General features: G+C 31.4%; 1 protein-coding gene across 1 annotated transcript in view; it reads left to right on the top strand.

Moving 5' to 3' along the window:
- Nucleotides 1-4,163, top strand: part of LOC149079996 (uncharacterized) — a 39,980-nt gene extending 35,817 nt beyond the window's left edge. Inside the window, exon 10 of the mRNA XM_089238913.1 lies at nucleotides 3,902-4,163. The gene's annotated coding sequence lies outside the window, so the exon portion shown is untranslated. The remainder of the gene's footprint in view (nucleotides 1-3,901) is intronic.
- The last annotated feature ends 9,446 nt before the right edge of the window (nucleotides 4,164-13,609 follow it).

Here is a 13,609-nt window from a genome sequence, read left to right as displayed (position 1 = left end):
GAAACTGTTCTAAAGTTTCTTCCAAGAAATTTCTTTCCTATAGAGAAAGTGAAGTCATTAAAGAGTGATAACTGTATAGACAAGATTTTTTATCTCTGGAATGGAATTTATTACAGGCATTGTGGAAGTAGCCAATACACTATGGTAATTATTGTCACCGTTGGGAAACAAGATATGTTTCTTTTCAAAAGTAAATTTATTAAATAAATTTCGAGTGTCATAATAAAACTAGAAGCTTTCCACAACTCTTAATTTCCCCATCCTTTCCATGCTTTTCAGTTATGCTACAACATGGAGAAATTTTTCATAGCTCATAATAAGGAATTTTGTTCATTCAAGGCGATGCTCTGTCAAAGAAAAGTTCATGGTTTTGCAGTGATATTTTATAAAGATATTACTCCAGAATATTTAAATTGGTTAAATTAATGAATGTTAGTTGCATATATAAGTGTGTTTTTCAATTTTTATCAAGTACAAATTTCAATATTGTTTTAAACATAGAATGATTTATCCGAGGATGATGTTACTCTCCACTATCCATACAAATGCTTTTATCAGCCAGCTGTTAAAAACCCTCGTATAGAATGATTTGTTCTTAGATACCATTGGTATGATAAGTGGGATTTTTAGTAGTTTAGTATGCTAATGCAATTTTTTTAAAAGCAAGATCTTTATAGCTTAATATCGCATATAAGCCAAAATGTGAGAACTATACCTGTTATGAAAACTATTTAATACCCCTAATAAGTCAACATTTCAAACTTGTAATTAAAAATGTGTAAGTATTGAATTTATTAAATTTTATGAAATCAAAATTAAATTTTATTATAACATGAATGAAAAAACAAACAAGTTTGGTGAAGGTTGGCCTTGTTAAGGACCAAAGCAATTCTTCTATCTAACTATTCTTGATAGTAAAACTATTAGAATTTAATTTTACTTTGGACATCTCACTGCAATTGAAGTAATTTTTATTACTTATACAAATACAAAGGACATGACAGGCAAATTACCCATCAAGATGGCTGAAAAAATTATGCCCATAAAAAGTATTGATGTCAAATAACCAAAATACAGCAATCCAATATAAAAGCATATATTACAAAAAATATATATATTTTTACTGCCAATAAAAAAGACTGGTTGTCTTATCTAAGTATGGATAGCTTCTTGATTTATCGCACTTCTTTTTAAACGTATTAATTGCATTAGAATTCACAACCACCAGCAGTAAGCTATTCCATTTATTAACAACCCTATTAGAGAAAAACTCCCTGTGCACCACAACCTGGAATTAACCCTTAATAAACAATCCCCCTTGTTAAAGCAGTTGATTGATGGTGTATTCTTAGTTCAAAAAGGGTGAAACAGACAAATGGAACTATCTACTCTTAGAATGCAATCTGAAATGGTCCCTCTCATGACAGAATCTTGAATATATAGTGATACCTTGGGTTATAAATTTGGCTGATGAAGATTTCTACATGATTTTTCTGTCTCAGCTAACGAACATATTAGTTGACATGGATGCACATCAGGGTTTAAGCTAGATAAAAAAATTTCTTTCGCAAAAAAGCGAAAATGGGGAGAAAAGCTTTAGCAAAATGCTACAATGCTAATGTAATGATTGATGGTTGGATTTCTACTCATTCTGTACTTCCTGTATGCATTTTTGCGAAAGTGGCTACCACTTCTTTAGCATTCTACGATTTTATTTCGCATTTTGCGAAAAATACGACTGTAGCTTAAACCCTGATGCACATGCTAACATAAAACAGCCACGTTTTTGGCTGAATTTTAGTGCCAATCATCATCAGAATTACTGTTACTCAAACCCAATAGACTCATTTCCACCTTGGAATCTTTTCCAGATGTAGCTTCTCTTTCTGAAAGTTTTTGAACTATTTCATGTAAAATGAAAGATTCAGCTGATAGGCTCCTTTTTTTTAAATGCATTTTCAATGTTTTCAGAGCACATTCTTTCAATGCAAGACTCCATAGCATCAAAGTGAAGTCTATACATTCTAGGAGCTTGTCTTTTCCATTTGCATGCATCAGATACAGAAGAGCTGACAAAATTTATGGGGGACACCTACAAACTCGACTGAGTTGTGTCAACATCAGCTTTGGCAGACTAAAACTGGTGTTTGGTTTTGTACATAGCTTGAAATAAAAAGATGTTTAGTATCTTTCATCTGCCTGCAAATTCTCCTTCATCTAATTATGAAGTTGTTTTTCAAATACAAATACAACTTATTTATTTAATTTTCCCAGTCTGGTTAATATTTGTCTTTTTTTACAGTGCTTCTTAGTGTTTTATGAAATTTCAAATTTTTCCATTTCTAGAACAAATTGAATGATTTTCCATAGAATCCTATGGGAAATCGCTTTTCAGCTAACAAACATGATTCTGGAACAAAATTATCTCTGTTACCCGAGGTATCACTGTACTAGCTAAATGGTTACAGCTTGTTTTGTAACTTTAAAGTTAAAAAAATTTCATTACAAAAGCTGTAATTTTCATAGTTTTTCTATGTTTAGATAAATAAAATTGTTTTTAATTTAATTTTGTCATTTTTTTGTCATTTAATAGGCCCGTACAACATGTATTTATCCCCTCCCTCTATTTATATCAATTAACGATAATCTGTTCAACCAAAACGTGAAAATATCATTTTAATGAGGATATATAGCGAAAATTTTCCTAAATTTAGCTCCGAAATTATTTTTACATAAAAAAAGACAATATTCATTTTAATAGATAAAATATGTTATTCAGAAGTGTTTTGATCCTTTTCAAATTTAATGAGTCAAGTGTTACAAATTATTTCAATCTGTATCTTTGAATATCAACACAAAACATTTCTACCATACAGGCAGTTGGTATCATCAAGAGATACCGATACCTCATACTCACAATAGCCCCCCTTAGTTCAAGAGAATCTTATCAATTAAACAACAGCTGCTAATTAAATTGTTTTTCTTTTTTCTCATTCCTCAGTAATGCATTTAAATTTAGGCTACCTCAAAATTAGTAACCACACAATCTCGTTTCTAAACTTTTACATTTAAAAATACAGTCACCGTAATCTGAAGTGTGCAAACATAGGCTTGCACCCTATAGAAATGTTTTGCCAATTAAAAAATTAATTGGAATACTTCACTTGGAAAAAAAAATTGAGTCATGCAATATACCGCTTGCTATTTTTTAAAATTAAATGAACCCCAAATTTTTATTTGGAAAAATCTCATTTTGCCTCAAAAACCTGTTTTTTTTTACATTTTTCCCCAGCTGGGGTAAGGATGGCTGGTAGATAAATCAATCGTCAAATTTTCTCTCATATTTCATATCAAAAGCTGTGGAAAATTGGGATTGGTACACCAGAAAGTGCCAATTTTGGGAAAAAATCTCAGTTTTATTGCTAAAAATTGTGGCTTTGCTGAGAAATTGGGAGCTGAATATTTCATGAAATAAATGTTAGGCATGATGAGTATGTCCAGTAAATATTTAAAATTCATGGAATTATCATTGGAGAAACAGTACAATTGTTCAGAATATCCAAACAGCAAATGATAATGAAAATTATGTGAATGTCCCATAAAATATAGTTCACATGGTTCTCATGTTTGTTCTTCCATAAAAAATTATACACATACAAAAGTATGTTTGCTGGAACTTTCAGGATTTTCGTGAGAGAGTTACAGGATTTTTACTTTCTGAAGGTTGGCAGGTCTAATTTTGGACAGAAAAATTGTTCCTGGTGAAGACAAGTAAACTTTTATCACAGGATTAAAATTCAGGATGTCTTTTTCTTTGATTTGTTAGTTTTTAGTACTTAAATTCTGTCATCACCATTTGTTGTAATGAACTAGCATATAGCTTTCACATTTTCTTTTGTAGGTCAAACACTAAAGCTGTCAAACATTCACAGCAGAGACCTCCTGTACATTTTCAGTCTATAAAGTGTGATGTTGAAGGTATACATGTAAAGTCCATTACTTTTGCAAGGGAGTTTTCATCATTGCAATGCATATCTTGTATTGATCAGTAAGTTTTGTGTAAATGGTTAGTATAGTTGCTTGTGTGTTTTTATTATCTAGTCATAGAGATGATGTGAAAAATCTAAAGCTTGAGTATTTTGTCACAGTTAGTGTTCATTTTGAAAAAAAAAAAAATGTATGCAGTGTTTTATGTGCGAATCTCAAATGTATATTATTCAGAGTGTTGTATTATCGTATTCATTATTGAATTAACTTCTTTCATTCTATGTCATAAATAGTAGTTGCTGCTAGTCCAATAAGTTGGAAGTACTGTGTGAAAAAATCAAAATAAGGTATTTATGGATGTTATTACCCGCATTCTTGTTGTTATAGTAGTTTTGTGTTTTATGAAATTTGTCATACAATTTATTTACTTCACATTCCAGATGATTTGCATTTTGGAAATACCCTGTAACGTTGACGAATGTTTCTTTTGTATGTTAAGTTATTTTGTGTTGTAATGAACATGCCCACATTTCATGGTTTTTATTCTTATAACCTTTAAAATCACAATTTTCAGAACAATATTGCAGAAAGCCACTTGTTTAGTTATGATTTACAAAAGAAGTGTGAGATTATAATGAAATAAGTTTTATAATAATCTGTATTATGAAACTGAGTTTAAAACTTATCAACTAGAGTAACATATAATTAATATACTCCATATGAAATTAATCTGTTTTTCTTAAATTGGTTTTGATGCACAAGTATATTGGGATGTGTGTGCTGTGGTATAAGTTTTTTTGTAACTGCCATTAATTTTCTGAATTGAATGTGCTATAGCAATGTCAGAGAAAAAGCATTAAAACACTTTAAGCTGGCATATGCTCACTCAAGTTCCTCAGAATATAGACATTTTTTTCTTTTGTTTCACAGAAAAATAGTTTTTGTCTATATTTTTTGCGTTAAAAACAGTTTTTGGCTGAAGTATTGAATAGTTTAAAGATTAAAAAAATACTTTTTTCTATTGAAGATCTTTTGTTTCTAAGAAAAACATTTTAAAGCATAGTAAGCCCAAAAAGACTACCTTAATAATAATAAAAGTTTCATGTTAAGCGTTTTTAATGCTGGGGAAAAATTTCCAAAAGTTCTCAGTACATTGCATAGTCAACATCTGTTTGGTTATGATTAATAATAATCTGATTTTTATATATAAGGCAGTTGAGATTACTGTGCTTCTTCTAGTGATAACATTTCTGGTGGTAGTTTTATTTCTTCGTGCCTAATATACCTGGAACTTGTAATACAAAATGTGCATGACATTAAAATAAGCTAAATGAGCATTCCATTTTTTTGTATGTATATTTATGTTTTACGAACTGTCATTAAAATAAAACATGATTTTGGTTTTTGTGTATGAACAGCTGTGAAAATAAACAAAAGATGCAGTTTGTTATAGATCTAAAGTTACTTATGAAAATTTCTTTTCTTGAGACTATCATTATACAAAATTGGTGTATAGTTATTTTACCTAAGAAATATAAACTTTCATCTGAGAAAAATGAACGTATAGTATATAGAATATGAAGGTATGAACCGGAAATCAAGGGTAGCCAAATATATATTTTTTTAAATATCTGTACTCAGAGTATTTGTTTTTATATTATTGTGTTCATTTCTCAATAGAGAAATCATAATTAAGGTAGTTTTATTGTTTTTTTAAATGAAATGCACTAAGTACCTTTAACTTGAGTCCGGTTTCTTTTAGATTATTCCTAAACATTTATATCTATTTTTTAATTTCAAATTATGTATAGTAGGTGGTTGTTTTCATTCATAAAAGCAATGCATTTTGTGATAAAATTAATATAGCAGTCATGTCTAAGCATTGTGTGTATATATTTATATATTTTTTATGAATTATGTATGAAAACAGTTAATTTTGTGCAATATAATTTTAAAACTGTTTTCTATTTCTATTGTGCAATTTGTGTCAATGTTGTCAAAATAACTTGAAGCAGAAAATATCATTCCATTTTTAAAGTAGACTGTTGTCTTTAGTGTTTGTAATTTTGATGCTTTGAATGATAATGACATGCTAACATGTTGACTTATGGTATTTAAAATGTTAGTCATAACTCTTGACAATGAAGAGTTTTTAGCTTAATTTTTTAAATATTCTGAATGTATTGTTCAAAATGTTGAAAACCTGTGCTCTTGATCAAGGGTTCTCAAACTTTGTACCACATTGCCATGATAGCTCATAAATTTATTTCTTGCTGATGTCAAAATTTCTTTTTTTTTAAATTGTTTATTTCCAGTGGTCTGTAACAATGTTTTTTACCCCACAGGTCATAGAAAGCAATGTTAGGGGGTGCTAGCTGGAATGTTTTCTTTGATTTGAGTCATTGATTAAACATATAATTATTATAATCATTATTCAAAGGAGTAAAAGAATTCAATTTGAAGCTCACTTGAAATGAAAGTGTTAAAATCAATGTTTGCTGGGAATGCTGCCTTTAAACAGTTTTTGTAACATTTTAATTTATATCATTGATTTTAAAATATATGTTGTCTTATGTTTTTATGGCCAGTGTTCAATGAAACATTTACAACTTCCTGCTGTTAGGCTATGATCTGGAAAATGTACTTTTTTGACAAGGCTAAGAAGTTGTATATATTTCAGACATTATACTGGGTGCCCACTCGTATCACTGTCCAAATGCCTATTCCTTGGTTGTTAGTTTTGAAGTGTAGGGAAGTGAGGCAATCAGTAACAAATACCCCCTCCCCACATTTAAGATATTTATTAAACAGGAAGTTAAACAAGAAATAGCAAGCAACAGACATAAAATTCACAAGAAACCTACAAGACAATACACTGACTGTCCATAGTGAGTAACCAAATACAAGAGGCGTACGCAGAAATACGTCTCTCATATTTGATTACTTGTTAATGAGGGGGAAATGTATGTTGGTTACTTATTACCTGCACTTTCCTACAAGAGAAAGCTTCAAATTGCAAAAAATGTTTCAAATGTTTTGGTTCTCTCACCCATCATATTCTAGAAGTTGTTAAAGATTAAAAAAAATTCTCACAAAAAGTAACAAAATCAAACTGTTTATAATATAACAATTTTGCTACTTTTGTAAAATTAGTGACAAAAAAATTACAATTTTTTTCAAAGTATGACTAATAGGAGGCTATAGTCATAACTCCTATTAGTCATACTTAGTGAAAATTTTTCATGCCTTGGTGTATTAAACAAAAGAAATATCCATAATTTTATGAAATGCTAAATTTTATGAATTTTAGTCATATTTTTTAATAAAAAATGCATCATTCCAGTCAAGCTTTAAGAGGTCATATAGAAATTTACATGTAGTAACCAATATGATTTTCTGGAGATTTCATTGAATAACATAAGGCATTGTTATGGTGCTCCTGAGAAAGGAATTAATTAAATTAGTCAAAATTGCATTTGTCTTGGGAATAAATTGTGTATGACCTTTATATTTGATGAAGATAATTACTCCATCTTTAATTAGCTATAGCTCTGCAAAATTTGATTGTAATGGATTTTTTTTGTTTGAAATGTAAAAATATTTCTACTAAAAATGCCTTTTATGACCCAGGGAATGCATAGAAATTAAACTTTGAATATACATATATATATATATATATATATCCACACACACATTTGAACAGCTTCTAGGATGATGGGTAACAATATTTGAAACAAGTTCCCTTTTTTTTTTGTTGCAGAAAGTTTCCTTTAAGGCTAACAGTTGAGGAATTGTCTATTGGACAGCAATAAAACTAGACAACTTGTTATATTATGTGTAATATTTTCTTTGAAATATTGCATAACATTTTGACTGTGGAGGTAGCTACTTTTAATCATTATCATGAATAATTTTTGTCTATTAGAACTCTAATTTCCCTTTATTTTAGCCATGAGCATTCCATCAATTGTTTCAAAAATTCATTACTGAATTAATAAGATTATTATCATGTACATGCACAAAGATATTTTGTCACAGATGTCTCTCACAAATGTAACAAAAAATCAGATATGCCAACAACCAATCTTAATTGCACAGATACACTCAGGACCATAACTAGGACTTTTGTGAGGTGGAAAAAACATGATTTTTTGGACCCCCACACACTACTGTATAATTCAATGATTTTATTTATACAGTGCTTTTAATTTCCTCTAGCATTTGCAACCCTGTAAAGTTTGCCACCCATGGCAGCTGCCCTCTTTGCTTCCTCTATTTCCGGCCTTGTTTTTCAAATGCTTAATATTTTTTCAAGTAAATTACTGAGTCATGTAATTTTTGAATATTTTGTGTGTTTTATTTTTTTCGATGTTCTCAAAATCAATCAAGTATGAACCTTCCTATCATTGCTCATCCTTGTTTTTAGTGGATACATTTTGTGCCAAATATAATTTTGTTACATAGGTAACAAAAAGCTTTCTTATCTATTCTAGTTCCTTGGTGTGGTTGACAAGTGTTTAATTATTTCACACAGTATGAATACAGGTGTACCTTGCTTTACACTATTTATTGGTTCCTAAAATAGTTGTGTAAAACAAAATCATGTAAAGTGAGTCGAATTTAAACATGGATAAGATATGGATTCTTAATAGTTTCTTCGAATAGGTTGAAAAAAAGATTAACTCCTATTAAAGTAAATTCTTGTGAATGAATCAGTTATTCAAATTAATAAAAATTCTCATAAATGTACAATAGATTAATGAACTAAATGAGTTTTTAGTTCTTGATGTCCCTTAATTAGATGATAAATGGAGTAGTTTGGATGTGTGTGAGTATAGATATTTGCTTTCTTAACCTCTTTAGGACCAAGGACATAATATTGCATCCAAATGTCAGTGTAATGAATTCATTCACGCTATTTCATCAATTTCTTTTTTTTCCTGAACACAAAACTTATTGCAACCCTACGGAAAAAAGTTGTGTGTGCGTGGTTTCCCCTCTGTTCTCCTCAGCTTTTTCCTCCTACTCGTTCCGCACGGCATTCACCCCCACCAATTTACTGTCTTTGTAGAGATGTATGAACAAGTGAGCAGCACTTTTGCCATTCAAAAACTTTTTTTAATCTTTCTATACTCCTGTGTTTAGTGATCCCCCTCCACACAAATGTAATATGTCTTTCTCAGAACTAATCCTTCTATTATATACTGTACATGAAAGTAAGAAAAACAACACACAAGAGTAGAAACCTACGAAACAAGTTTGTAGGTGAGGGCAAAAAAGCACTGTAATAATACTTCCTTATTTAATCATCTACTCTCTGTACTGTTCCTTCCCACCCTTGTTTTTTCTTTATTTCTTTTCCTTTGTTCAACATGCAAACCAGGAAACCATATTTATTGCCTATACGTCTAATACGGATCAATCAAATTTATCGCCAGCTTGTATGGGAAGTGATTAAAGAGTCTGTTGTGATAAGGCTAATAACTTTTTAATGAAATAATCAAGATTCAGCCGATAAGCAGCATCCTCAGCATCTTCATAAAAAAACTTTGGTACTAAGCTGGTGAATTCCTTTGCAAATATTCTTTCTAATTAGGATCTTTTTTTATTAAAAACTATAGTCAATGTATCTCCAAAAGATGTTTATCAGTGATCTCTGGTGAGTTAGATTTAAGTGTTTCATCCACATCCTCAAATCTGACAGATTTTATTTCAACATATCGCAAGCACAGGGGATTGAGATCTCAATCTAACCTCATCTGAAAGAAATTTAAAACTCGTTCTTCAGCTGCTGAAAATCGCAGTGTGGAATTTTGCTTCATTTTTAAAATGGGGTGAAAGAAATGGTGTTCAGATTAAGATCTTTTTCCCCTCTATCCTTTTGTTTGCTGATGAGAAAGGGGAAAAAAGCAAGAACAATAGGGTTGCAATATATCACACCCGTGTTGCACCTAAAAGAAGCGATAAAACACATATGCCAATACAGCTGAAATTTGTGTGCATAAGAAGTGTTAACTGTGTCATATAGGTTTATTTGATTTTAACCCTTACAGCGGCAATCCAGAGATATCTCAGGCATTGATAAGGTACCTAAAGTACCAAAGGATGTTTAGAGGTTTCATGAGTTTGATACTCAGTTCATCCTTGCCAGAAACTTCCCTGACATGGGTACAACAGGTACAATGACATGACCACAAAAAAAGATTGTTACCGTACGGAGTCCCACACAGAGGGGTTAGCGCACCATCCTCTCAATGCGTTTAAAAAAAGGCTGCCATTCGGAATTGGCGGTAAATTGTAGGCCCCAGTCTAATTAGCCCACGTGTGCAGAAAATGATCGTGATGCGACAAAAATGATCAAATTTTGCATACATCTGTTCTTTTTCTGCCTGTAGTTTGAGTTGAATAAAGCATACTTTGATCCTGTAATTATAACTTTTCAACGTAATTATTTTCAGAATCCAAGTCTCACTTAAGTCCGCAGCTTATGAGCTCCGTTCTTTAGTGGGGCCTTGGATACCAATCACTTACACAATGTGATTTCATCTTGGGCGCAACAGGTTCCGCAACTAAATTTTGAAAAGTTTATTTCAATGTATGACAATAAAGATAGTAACCATTAGATTGTTACCAAAATTATTGTTAAACTAGCTATAATACTCGGTGCTGCCCGGGTTTTCTTCAGTGAATCTTTTTGGATCACGTGATATGTCCCCTCTTTCTTGAGGGACATACAAACCATGTCTAAGTTAACCAATATGGTGACTTCCTTCGCCTCACGAGCAGGGTTTAAGCTACGGTCGCATTTTTTGCAAAATGCGAAATAAAATCGTAGAAGGCAAAAACAGTAGTAACCACTTTCGCAAAAATGCGTACAGGAGGTACGTGAGTAGACATCCAACCATCAATCATTACATTAGCATTGTAGCATTTTGCTAAAGCTTTTTCCCCCATTTTCACTTTTTTGCGAAAGGAATTTTTTATCCAGCTTAAACCCTGCTCATGAGGGAAATAAATTGATATATAAGGAAATGTAGAAATTAATATACTTTTTCTTTTTTTAAGGGGCACTAGGTATTTTGATCCCCCCCCCCCCTGAACTTCAAGTTATCCATCTTCAAAAAATGTGTAATTAAAACTGTGGAATTTCTTCTATGTACTTTACAGGCTCATAATTAATTTTAAAGCATTGTAAACTATGTATGAATTTATACAGTTGAACATTAAAAGACAATACGGAGGCATTTTTCATGCTTCAGAAGATCGGTGCGCTAACCCCTTGATGAGTTTTAAAAAAGGCTGCGTTCGGAATCGGCAATACATTGTAGGTCCCGGTCTAATTGGCCCTTGTGTGCAGAAAATGACTGTGGTGCGATAAAAATGATCAAATTATCCGAGATAAATCATCAAACTTAATCTGCTTTATTTCGGTCAACCCAAAATATCTTGTGTTCTTAACATGCTTTTATTTCCAATTTGGCAGTTATAATGTGGATCAGGAAAATTTAAAAAAACCACTTAAGGGCTTAATACTAAAAATTAGTTCACAAATTAAACTTGGGCCATATTTTGCAGGGGTTTTTTTTTTTCACATTTCTTAAATTTATTTTACAGTTACTTTATAGTGTAATTACATAAAGTGAAGATTGCATAAAGTGAGGGATACCTTTATGTGATATACTTGTGGCATACTCATAAGTGACATTCTTACTTTTATAGTTTTTATATCAGAATGCATTTTTCAATCATCACCATGTGCATAAAACCTGTTCTAGAAAATATATGAGTGAAGTATTATTCTTGAAGTATGACAAGCTTATATTTCTATTCAACTAGGTTGTAATAGCTTTCATCAATAACTGCCCACATTTTCAGAACTCTTATATGTATGTGCTCGCAATATTTGATGTACTATTGTGATCATTCAATGAATTTTTACAAAAATGCCCTGTCATATTTTTGATTTTCCCTCAGATGTTAGCTCTTTCGCAAGTGACATCTGGTGAGTGAAATGTTTCGCAAGTGACATCTGGTTATACAATTTAATATAGATGTATACGGGCACTGATTCAGTGCAATGCTACTCTGTTTATTGCATTGTTCAATAAATTGAAAATATATTTAGGTGCCAGCAAAATGTTTCAAGAGCCAAATACAGTCGACGCTCATTACAATGACCATTCTATTATAATGATGGGTTCCAAATGTTTCCTTATTTCCGCCATGATATTTTTATCTAATATAACGACTGGCAAATATTATTCAATCCATTACAATGATCAAACTCGGCTTGGCTTCCCATGTTTTCCCAAAGAAATTGATAATCTGTCGTTAAAACGATTGACCTGGATGCTCAGAGAAGAAAGGGCATGAAACACAATGGTTTAAAGATAAGGAAAACCTGATGGTTAACTGCGTCGTCATTGGAAACTGCTTATCATTTTGCTTTATTTTCTCACTTTCAATATGACTTCCACTTCCTGTGGAACAAAGAGGGTTGTTATGATGAGCATCGACTGTATAATCATTTAGACAGTATACAATCTAAAGTAATTTATTTCTGGCATTTGTATGGCTTAGGGCAGTGTTGTTCAACCCACGGTCTGTGGCGATGGCACACGTGGTCCGGAGACAGACTTGGCAACCTTACTTCTGACAATGGAAAGCTATTCAATTGTTGTAATTGATATTAGTACATATCCATCTGGGTTCAATTAAAAATGAGACTTGCATTTATGGTAAGCATATTTCTCTCAAGAGAAATGCTGGAGATTCTGATCCTAAGTACAGGATATTGCTAAACATAACCAAAAGAATGCAAATTATTGCTAATTTGCATTTTGTTGAAAGGTGAGTGAACAAAGAAGCGCTGCTGCAAATCAAAGTAAATAAAATGTAATTCATGAAAAAAAATTCACTATGACTGATTTACCATACTCCATAAAAAAAAAAAATACTGGTAATTCTGATCACATATTGTCACCAGAAATGTTGCCATAAGTTGGCAAAATCACCAATTGTTGCCAAAAGTGCTGAGAGATTACCAATATAATGAGAAATAATGAACTACTAGAAATCGCAGTGAACTGAAATATGTTCAAGGTGAAGACATGACAAGTATGGAAAATGAATATATTTATAGCCATAATTATTGTAATATAATTTAGGAAAATTATCTTCATATGCCACGATTATGCTATAAAAGTTTTTAAAAGATCTTTTATAAAGCTTGAAAAAAAAACAACCAATAAGCTAATTGTTTGCATTTGCTCAAATGTAAGCGATATGCTTATTGATTGCATTTTTGAATTTTTAGAAAATAAATTTTATAAAACTTTTATAGTGTAATACTGGCCTTATTCATAATTTTAGTAAAGATTAAAAATTCAAATAAGCTTCATTGATAAGAATGGGGTAATTTTAAGATAAAATTTGGAACGACCAAAATATTTGCCCATATAAAATACGTACATTCCTGCTTTTAAATGTCCCATAAAATGCGGGGCATGCACACAACTCCTGCTGTATATCTTTGGTCTGTTGAATTCTTTCAGATGTTTTAGCGGTTCAGAAAGGTTGAGAAACGCTGGCTTAGAGTGTCCACCTACATAGAAAGGAGTCC

This window comes from Pholcus phalangioides, unplaced genomic scaffold (assembly GCF_987345545.1).
Source record: "Pholcus phalangioides strain wild (caught in Gottingen) unplaced genomic scaffold, Ppha-v1.0 ptg000011l_1, whole genome shotgun sequence".
In the NCBI taxonomy this organism is placed as follows: Eukaryota; Metazoa; Arthropoda; class Arachnida; order Araneae; family Pholcidae; genus Pholcus; species Pholcus phalangioides.
The sequence above is the reverse complement of the archived record's forward strand: the minus strand, read 5'-3'. Positions and strand labels throughout refer to the sequence as shown.